Consider the following 10,283-nt stretch of genomic DNA (forward strand, 5'->3'; position numbering starts at 1 on the left):
GGTTTTGTGGAGAAATTATGAGTAGTCAATGTTTTACCTGCAGCATCAACAGTATGAGTGATCTTGTTATGGAAAATCAGATATAAACTCTCATCTGAGAGTCAAAACTTATAAGAGTCCATTTCTGGCACCAAAATATGTCAAACTTCAAAATGGTAAAAAAAAAAAATTTAAATAAAATAAAATAAAAATAAATACATAAATCTGTCAGTGATGCTTTTTGTACCATTTCACGTTTGCATGATTTTTTTTTTTTGGTACCAAAAATTATACATACTGACACATAATCAATACACAACAACATGTTGTGAAGAGGCTGTGTTAGGTGTAGCCACAACCAGTGCTTATTTTGATCCAGATCCTGCCAGAACAGGATCTGGGACTCTCTTATTTTGACAGGGTGCGTTCCGGTAACGGTTTGCTTGGATCTGGTTACTCTCAGGCTTACTAATAATGAAGTTATGTAATTGAGCATGGACTATTTTGGTTATGTAAGGAAGCTTAGTTCTCAAACCTTAGATTCACCAAAACATTGAATAAATTTGGAATAATTTATTTATTAACCTTTATATAACCAGGCACATACCATTGAAATCACAGATCTCTTTTGCAAAGGAGGCCTGGACCTGAAGGCAGACTAACATGCATGTTTTTGGTCTGTGGGAAGAAACCAGAGTACATGGAGAAAACCCACACAAGCACGAGAAGAACATGCAAACTCCACATAGAAAGATTCACTAAGATTCATAACTGGCTGTGATTATCGTACCCACCACTGCACCCTGTATTCATTGGTTAACTGGACATCATTAACTTCACGCAGACTCTCTCACTGGTACATTTTCATCTTTAAATCACTTCTTGGTCTGCTGCCTTCATACATCTCCTCCTACATGTCTCTGCGTGAGTGCAGCTACGGAGTGCGCTCTCAGGACATTATTACCTGCAGTGTTCCCTCAGTGAGGACTGAACTAGGCAAAAGGGCCTTCTCCTACTCCGCTCCTGTTTCCTGGAATATCTTACAAAAAGATTTGAAGCTCTCGACCTTGACCTCTCTAAGTGGCTTTAAGAATCTGTTGGACTCCTGGCAGGGTCCAATGCTGACATGTTCCTGTTTTTAGTTTTATACATTTGTCTTGGAATCTAGCTGTTTTTTTTTTTTTGGTTTTGTTACCTTTTTCCTTTTAGCCATCCTATTTGTTAAAAAAAAAAAAAAAAAAAAAAAAACTGTAGTATGAGTTTTTATAACTGCTTATTGTTGTTGCTGTTGTCCATTGTTGTCATCTTTCTTTGTTGAAATCAGGTCTCTCTTGTAAATGAGTCCTCGAGGCTCAATGTGATTTACCTGTATAAATAAAGGTTGATTGAAAGACACCAGGTCCAACCAGGGATTGAACCCAGGACCTTCTTGCTGTGAGGCAACAGTGCTAACCACTGAGCCGTTGTGCGGCCAAATTAAATGTGGAATGAATTATGACACAAACGGGTCAGTAAAATCTTTATTTATTTATTTTTTTTGCATGAGTTGGATCCTCGATGCTACCTGTCAATCAATCCAGTGGGCTCGTCAGCAACTGACCAATCAGTGATCTCAGTTAGTCCTGAAGTGAAATGTCCCTTAGCTGCAGGAACTGGAGGGTTGGGGACTTGTTAGGATGTGTGAGAGAAGTGGAGCGTGCTAAACAACTACCAATAGTAAGGAGGCCATCTTTGTGAAAATAAATCGTCCATCATTAAACAGGGGTCAAGGCCTCCGGGTTCAATTGTCCTCCTCTTACAATGCTGTGATTGCTAGTATCACTCAGCCCTCTGTGAGTAGTAAACAGCCATCAGTGTGCTAATGATCCATTGTTAGGCTGATGGTCCTTCTTGAGCATGTGATCAGCTGGTTTTGGTTGTCAGCAGCAAACTGGTTGATCCACTCTGAGAAGGTGCTATTTAAGAGACTGAGCTGAAAACAGCACCTCAGACTCAGGAAGTCTCTTGGATGAGAGACGAGACGTTTCTATATTTTTTTGCTTTGTTTTGTTTTTTGTTTTTTTGAATGTCCAGAGGACCAGATTGAACTTTTTTGGATACCAATAGTAAGGTAAGAAATAATACTGTGTTTAATAGGATACACTTACAAATAACACAAAGTGTTTAAAAGTGAATTATAAATATAAATTGGTTTGGTTTTGTGACATTTGTGTGCCTAAGCATTGTGTTGTGTGTGTTCTGGTATCAGTGTTGACATGGTATAGCACCACTATGTGTTCCGGCATCATTTGGTTTACAAATCAAGCACTGCCCACGTGTTGCTGTCTAATACAAAACAGCTGCTGTGTAAAAATCTGTTTGCTTGAATGGCAATATAATTATTTAAAGATCTGAAGTGATTAGGGTGGTGGAAATTTGCTCTTACATTGGACCTCATAAATTTGGTTTAGCCTGACTCCCCAGAAGGAAAAAACATTGCTCTGATTGTCATTCCTTAAATGTAAGTGCTCCACAAAAACTATACAAACTTTTGTCCCCAAACCTATATAAAGAAAGATACTGTTGATCAACCATGGATTACGAAAGGATTGAGAAATGCATGTAAAAAAAAAGAATTATCTGTATTCATGTTTCTTGAAATCCAGAACACATGAGGCAGAAAATAAATATAAAAAGTACAAAAATAAATTAGTTGGGATCATAAGAAAACAAAAGAGGGAATATTATAGTGAGTTATTACATAAAAGTAGTGGTGATATGAAGGCAACATGGCGAGTAATGAACAGTGTTCTGAAAAAAACACAAGGTTAGTACAAGTCTTTCTCAATATTTTGTGGAAAATAATGTGGAAATCCATGATGAAAATGAAATCGTAAATGGATTTAATAATTACTTTGTAAATGTTGGATCTAACCTTGCAAATACAATACCAAAAGTGGATAAAAATGTGAGTTATTTAATCAGTGATTGTGTAAACAGTATGTTTCTAAAGGGAACTGACAAAGAAGAAATAATGAAGGTAGTTAAAAAATTTACTGACAAAAGATCAAAAGACTGTGAAGACATGGATATGATGGTTGTAAAAGCAATAATAAGTCATGTTATTGAGCCATTTACATATATATGTAATTTGTCATTTTCAACAGGAATATTCCCAGACAGAATGAAAATAGCTAAGGTAGTTCCTCTTTTTAAACATGGTGACAAATGTGTATTTAACAACTACAGACCTATATCTTTGTTGCCACAATTCTCAAAAATTCTAGAAAAACTATTTGTGACCAGACTTGACCTATTTCTTGATAAAAATAGTATTTTAAGTAATAGTCAGTATGGATTCAGATCAAAAAATTCAACATCCATGGCTCTTATGGAATTGATGGAACAAGTTACTACAGCTATAGATCAAAAACAACATTGTATAAGTATATCTGTGGATTTAAAAAAAGCATTTGACACAATTGACCACACGATTCTGATTAATAAATTAAAAAAAAATATGGCATTAGAGGACCAGCTTTGCAATGGATATGTAGTTATTTAAAAGACAGAAAACAGTTTGTACAAATAGACGATGTAAGATCAAACCTAAACAGTATTTCATGTGGAGTGCCACAAGGCTCTGTACTTGGACCTAAGTTGTTTATTTTGTATGTAAATGATTTGACGGAGGTGTCCAGTATCCTAAAATGTGTTCTCTTTGCTGATGATACCACTTTCTTTTATTTGGGTAAAGACTTGGAACAGATGTTTGAGTTAATGAAGATGGAGTTTGTCAAAATACAAAATTGGTTTAAATTAAACAAGTTATCACTGAACCTAGATAAAACTAATTATATGATATTTAGTAAGAAAATATAACTGTCGATGTTCCTTTTAGAGTTGATGGTGTTGAGATATGCAGAGTAGGTGAGGTGAAATTTTTGGGTGTAATTATTGATGATAAACTGTCATGGAAACAGCACATAAATTCTGTAAAAACTAAAATATCTAAATCCACCGCAGTACTGTATAAAGTAAGGGACTTATTGAATGATAAAGCCTTGTATTTGCTGTATAATACAATTATAGTCCCACATTTAATTTATTGTGTTGATGTTTGGGGAACAGCATGTAAAACTATAACGATGCCTATTTTTATTTTGCAGAAAAGAGCTATAAGAATTATCACAAAAAAGCATTATTGTCATCCATCTAGTATTTTATTTTATCAATTGAAATTACTGAAGTTTCATGATTTGGTTAACTATAATATTCTTTTAGTACTGTATAAAGCTCAGAACTACACACTACCTTCAAATATTCAAACGTATTTTGTAAAAAGGAAAAGTTGCTATAATCTTAAGGGAACAGACATTTTTGTTAAACCACAGTACAGAACCAGTTTAAAGGGGCGGTCTACTTCAATTCAGGGAATAGGTCTGTGGAATAGTTTGGAAAACGATGTAAAAAAAAGTAAGGTCATTGCCTATATTTAAGAAAATGATTAAGATTAAAATTTTGGAAAGATATATATAAATACGTAAAATTGTGATGAGTTAATTATTTTGTTATATTACTTATAGATGATTATTGTTTGAATTGATTGTTTGAATTGATTTTGTTTTAAACAAGGGGCAGATATGATAAGATTTTTTCTTCTTCTGCTACCTTTCATTTTCTGACGTGTTTTTTTTTTTCTCATTTGGTTTCTAAATTGTTTGTGTTTTAAATATGAAATGAATAAAAATGACAAACAAACAAACAAACAAACAAACCCATCCAGATGATGTGATTCAACCTTGTTAGATTTTCTTGACTGGTTTCATCACTGTGCAGTGAAAATGTGGAATACATGAAGGTTAACTGTGAATAGAGTGAAGCAGGATATAGCAGTATGACCTCTTAAAGCTAAACTGGATTTCTTCAGTGTTTGAAATGAGTAAAAGTGGAAAAGTCCATCCATCCATCCATGCATCCATGCATCCATCCATCCGTCCATCCATTATCTTTTACCTGCTTCTTCCTGTTTCGGGTCGTGGGGGCCACTGGCGCACATGTCCAGCCATCACTGGGCAAGAGGCAAGGTACACCCTGGACAAGTCTCCAGTCCATCACAGAGACAAATAGAGACAAACGAGACAAACAACTATCCACTCTCTCACTCACACCTAGGGACAAATTAGAGTTACCAATCAGACTAACATGCATGTTTTTGGTCTGTAGGAGGAAACCGGAGTACCAGGAGAAAACCCACGCATGCACAGAGAAAACATGCAAACTCCACCCAGAAAGGCCCCCAGCCGGGATTTGAACCGGGACAACCTGCTTGCTGAGAAGAGACAGCTCTACCAACTGAAACACTGTGCTGTCCAAAGTGGACAAGTGATCAAATTCATCACAATTACATTAAAAAATGGTGTTTGGTTGAAAGAAGGGCTAAAATTAAGTTTTGAAACAAAAAAAAGAAATTAATGAGGGCAATTAATAAGTGCAAAGATAGACATGTTTTCAGACAAATCAGCACAGAAAGTTGATGAAGAAACAATTTGCCAGCCAGGTGTCACATACTGAGACAGACAGACACTAGAAGCCGGAAACAATCCACAGGAATCTACCTCGTTGCGGTGGGCTGTACCTAACGCAGGCTGACAGGTCACGGGGAGAAGGAGCTCTGCTAATGAGGCTCAACAACCCATCCCTGCACTGAGGAACATTCCTGAAGGGCTTCCTGTGTGACACTGTACCTCTGCGCTGTCAGCTGTGGAACCCTTAATCCAAACAGATACACACACACAAACTTCTTGCTCACTGGCCATGAATTAACGATCCTTCTGATTGACTGAACGGGTCATTGTGGCTATCCACAGGTGGTCATGAACCAACCTGAGGAATTACCTTTAAGACTCCAATAACAATCATTGAACACTTTCATTCAAACTTTATTTATAAAGGTTAATCCCATTGAGCCTCGGTGACTCATTTACAAGAGGGAACTGATTTTCACAAAGAATGATGACAATAGCAACAATCATAAAATAAAGCATAAATCGAGAAGAAAAAGTGGAAGAAAATGGCATTAAAAGAAAAAGAAACAAAAGCAGCTAGATTATAGGGCGATATAGAATACTAAAAACAGGAACATGTCTGCGTTGGTTTTTGCCAGGAACTTAGCAGATGTTTAAAGCCACTTAGAGGTCAAGGTCGAGAGCTTCAGGTCTTTTTTGCAAGATGTTCCAGGAAATGGGAGCGGCGTAGGAGAAGGCCCTTTTGCCTAGTTCAGTCCGCACTGAGGGGACACTGCAGGTAATAATGTCCTGAGAGTGCATGCTGTAGCTGCACTCACGCAGAAACATGTAGGAGGAGATGTATGAAGACAACAGATCAAGAAGTGATGTAAAGATGAAAATGTACCAGTGAGAGAGTCTGCATGAAGTTAATGATGTCCAGTTAACCAGTGAATACAGGATGCAATGATGGGTATGGTAATTACAGCCAGTTATGGATCTTAGTGCACCATGATAGGCAGCATCCAACATCTGCAGAGTGTTTGTAGGGGTGTTTATGTAAATAATGTTACCATAGTTAATGGAGGGAAGGAAAGTCGCAGTTACAAGGCGTTTCCTAACATTCAGAGTTAAACAGGAATCTATTTCTGAAAAAGAAACCCAGTTTAACTTTCAGTTTCCTTACCAAGTCTTCGACATGGAGCTTAAAAGAGAGATGCGAATCAACCAAGATGCACAAATATTTGTAGGAATCGACAAACTCAGGGACACCATTCAAGGACAAAATCGAAGGAAGAACTGCTGGAACTGACTTCCTGTTTGAAAACAGCATTCCTTTGTCTTGTCAGCGTTTAGGACAAGTTTGAGGTGAAACAAATCTGACTGGATGATGTCAAAGGTGGATTGCAAAAGCTGGAAACCTTAGCAACTGTTTTAGCTCAACAATAAACATCTGTATCATCAGCATAGAAATGTAAGGATGCATCAAGGATGCTCTGACCTAGATTACCTATGTAGATTGTAAAGAGGGTGGGTCCTAAGACTGAGCCTTGTGGTACACCAATGTTGACCGTTAAATAACTGGAGGAAGTACCATTATGTTGAACACATTGCCTCCGTTCTGAAAGATAGTTTGTGAACCAACCATTGGTGTGATCTGAGAAACCAATTTCTGAGAGGTTATAACATAAGATGTCATGGTCCACAGTTTCAAAAGCTTTAGACTAAGAAAAGTGCAGAACAATAATCCTGAGCGTCCAGTGCTTCAACAATGTCATTAAAAGTCTTCAGCAAAGCAGTCGTTGTGCTGTGTTGTTTCTTAAAAGCAGATTGATGGAGAGGTACGTTGTTAAATGAGTCCAGATACATTTTGATTTGAGAGTTTATCAGTTTTAGAACTTTGGCTAAAATGCAGAGTTTAGAGATTGGTCGATAGTTGTTCAGTGAGGTGGGGTCACCTCCTTTCAGCAAAGGTAAAACAAAGACTGTTATGATTTGATCCCATCTTATAATTACGTACTGTATTTGAAGAAGAAGAAAAAAATCTATTTCATTGTGTTTACATGTGCAACTCCAAAGTCAGTGTGCCAAACAATGAAATATTGCATAAGTGTAGTGCATGGACTGTTTTTCTTTGCAAGTTAGGAAATAAAAGTCCTATTAAAATGTGTTTGCTCTGGGGGGTGGGGGACAGGGAAATATCTCTGAATGAAAAAAAAAAGTGAAATCAGCTATCTGTTACAAAAATATGGTGTTTCTGTGTTGCACTGTGAATGTATGCATTTGCAGGAACATCCGCATTCATCCTGATTCATGTTTGATAATCCAGCTATAAAAACCCAACAACGTTGTCAGGTCCTCTGGACGGATTCTTTGTGTTGATACGTTTCACCTTTCTTCATCGGTCCGATGTGTCACAACAAACTCAGTCTTATAAATAGCGCCTTCACAGATTGGGTCAATTCAAATCAATTCAGTTTATTTATATAGTGCTAAGTCACAACAGAAGTCATCTCAGAGCACTGAACAGAAACATTCATATATAAAAATAATAATTTAACATTATTTATCTGAGGAGCAGACTGCTTTGAGTTTAACTCCATCACAGAACTCTCATCTTGAACAAGCATGAAGGAGACAGTGGAAAGGAAAAACTCCCTCATGAGGAAGAAACCTTTAGCAGAACCAGGCTTAGGACAAGTGGACATCTGCTTCGACCGGCTGGGTTTGGTAGGAACAGATACACAATGGCAGGTCAAAAATCATGTTAAGATAGAAATAATATCAAATGAAAACTATTCAATTTTAACAATTCATTTTAGGAAATGTCAGTTTGTCCTCCAGTAGTCCAAGTCTAAAGCAGCATAACAAGCCAACCCTAACTATAGGATTTATCAAAAAGGAAAGTCTTATATCCAGTCTTAAAACTGGACAATGTGTCAGCCTCACGGACAGAAACTGGAAGTTGGTTCCACAAGAGAGGAGCCTGATAACTGAAATATCTTCCTCCCATTCTGCTCTTGGAAACTCTAAGAACCGCAAGTAAACCTGCAGTCTGAGAGCGACGTGCTCTGTTAGGAAAATATGGAACAATAAGATCTGTAATATAAGAAGGAGCTAGTTTGTTCTGAGCTTTGTATATGTATATATATATATATATTTATATATATATAAATATACAAATCTGTCTTATATGGGAGGACTGACTACAGAAACCTTCTGGGCACCATTAAACTGGTTGACCCAGTATGTGAAGGCACTATTTATAAGATTATAAGACTGAATTTGTTGATTAAGTCTTTTGGATGAAAGATGAAACATTTCAACAAAAAGAAAATGTCAAGAGGAGCTGACTTAACTTTGCTGGATACAGCAATGATTGAATATTTTTTCATTCTTTCCAGCATCCCCTGATTACAGTCGGTCTGTTTGCCACACAGTGAGGGTCGTCTTTGAGAAGAAAGTCTGTCAAACACTCTACAAAACATGACATTCGTTGTTCTGTGGGAGTGTGATGATTTTCATTACAGTAGTTACAGTCCTAGATGTGAAGTTTACCATTATGTTACAGGGACAAGGGCTTTTAAAGGTAATCATATCCCTTGATGTTGTTTTTCTTCTGACAACCCCCACCCAACCCCTGCTGGTCTCCAAATTTATATTCAATTCAGTCCAGATATTGTCTCGGTCCACTGGATTCAGTGAAAGCACCCCTGCTCATAAACATATACATTTTATAACATAAACATTAGCTGAAAACAAACACCTCACTTTGGAAGGTTTAAATATTTGTGGTTTAGGGTCCAGATGACTGATAAGTCAAAGAGCGTAGCTCTGCTTAGCTGTGTTGGGTGGCAGGGTGAATGCACACTGATGATCAGATTGCTATTTCTATCTGCGTGTGTGTGTGTGTGTGTGTGTGTGCATGCGTGCACATGGTTTGGTGTCCCTGCCTCTGAAAAGCAAATAGTCTATCCTATTTGTTTGTTCAGTGATGGACGTTACTTCATTACTGCGAGCTGACGCCCCTCATCAAAGTAGGAATTCATGTTTCAGAGGGGGAACTCCAGCTGGGAGCAGCATCACATTTTCGACTGTGTTAAGAACATAGATGGAACAGCATGATAGCAGAAAAAAGCTACCGTTACAAAAACAACTTTGATGTCGATCGAACCACAAGACAACAAATAAGATTTAAAGCACAAAAAAAAAAAAAAAAGTTAGAAAATATCTTTATCTCCTCAGTCAAATCAGCTATTGTCACAGGAAAATACATCATGACACCTTGCTTAAACAACGACATGCACACGCTTGCTTATATATCATGTATTCAACTGCTCTATGTGCAATTCATTAATTTTTATTAGGAAGGGGAAAAAAAATAAAAAAAATTCCCAGGCCTGCTATCTGCATTGGTGGAATGATTTTCACCTCTGCCACAAGGTGTTGGGCGGACTCATACATCACATGATTACCTCGAGCAGCGAGCAGTGCCGCCATCATCAGGGAGTGAATTAAAGATGATAGAAAGAGCTATTAATCACTGTGACAAAGCCCCTAATGGAGGTATGACCCAGCCACTGCTGACGGGACGCAGAGGGAACGTACCCACGGGACAAATGGATACATATGTTTACAGAGAATAACCTACCTGTGGACACAGTCAGCCCCTTCTCTCTCAGGTTTACCACAGTTCTAATATCTGATATAATTGTGGTACCTTGCTCTAAACATTTTAGATATTTTTTTTATGTTTCAAAAATAGTAAACGTTAGGAACAATAAATTATTTATTTTATTTGAAGAGGCAGAATATTAA

At 37.3% G+C, this 10,283-nt stretch overlaps 1 protein-coding gene across 1 annotated transcript in view; it reads right to left on the minus strand.

Annotated features, from left to right (window-relative positions):
* Positions 1-10,283, minus strand: part of LOC119411544 (histone-lysine N-methyltransferase MECOM) — a 68,296-nt gene that overhangs the window by 636 nt on the left and 57,377 nt on the right. The window lies entirely within an intron of this gene.

The sequence above is a fragment of the Nematolebias whitei genome, chromosome 6, assembly GCF_014905685.2.
Source record: "Nematolebias whitei isolate Nwh7 chromosome 6, NemWhi1, whole genome shotgun sequence".
Taxonomy (NCBI): domain Eukaryota; kingdom Metazoa; phylum Chordata; class Actinopteri; order Cyprinodontiformes; family Rivulidae; genus Nematolebias; species Nematolebias whitei.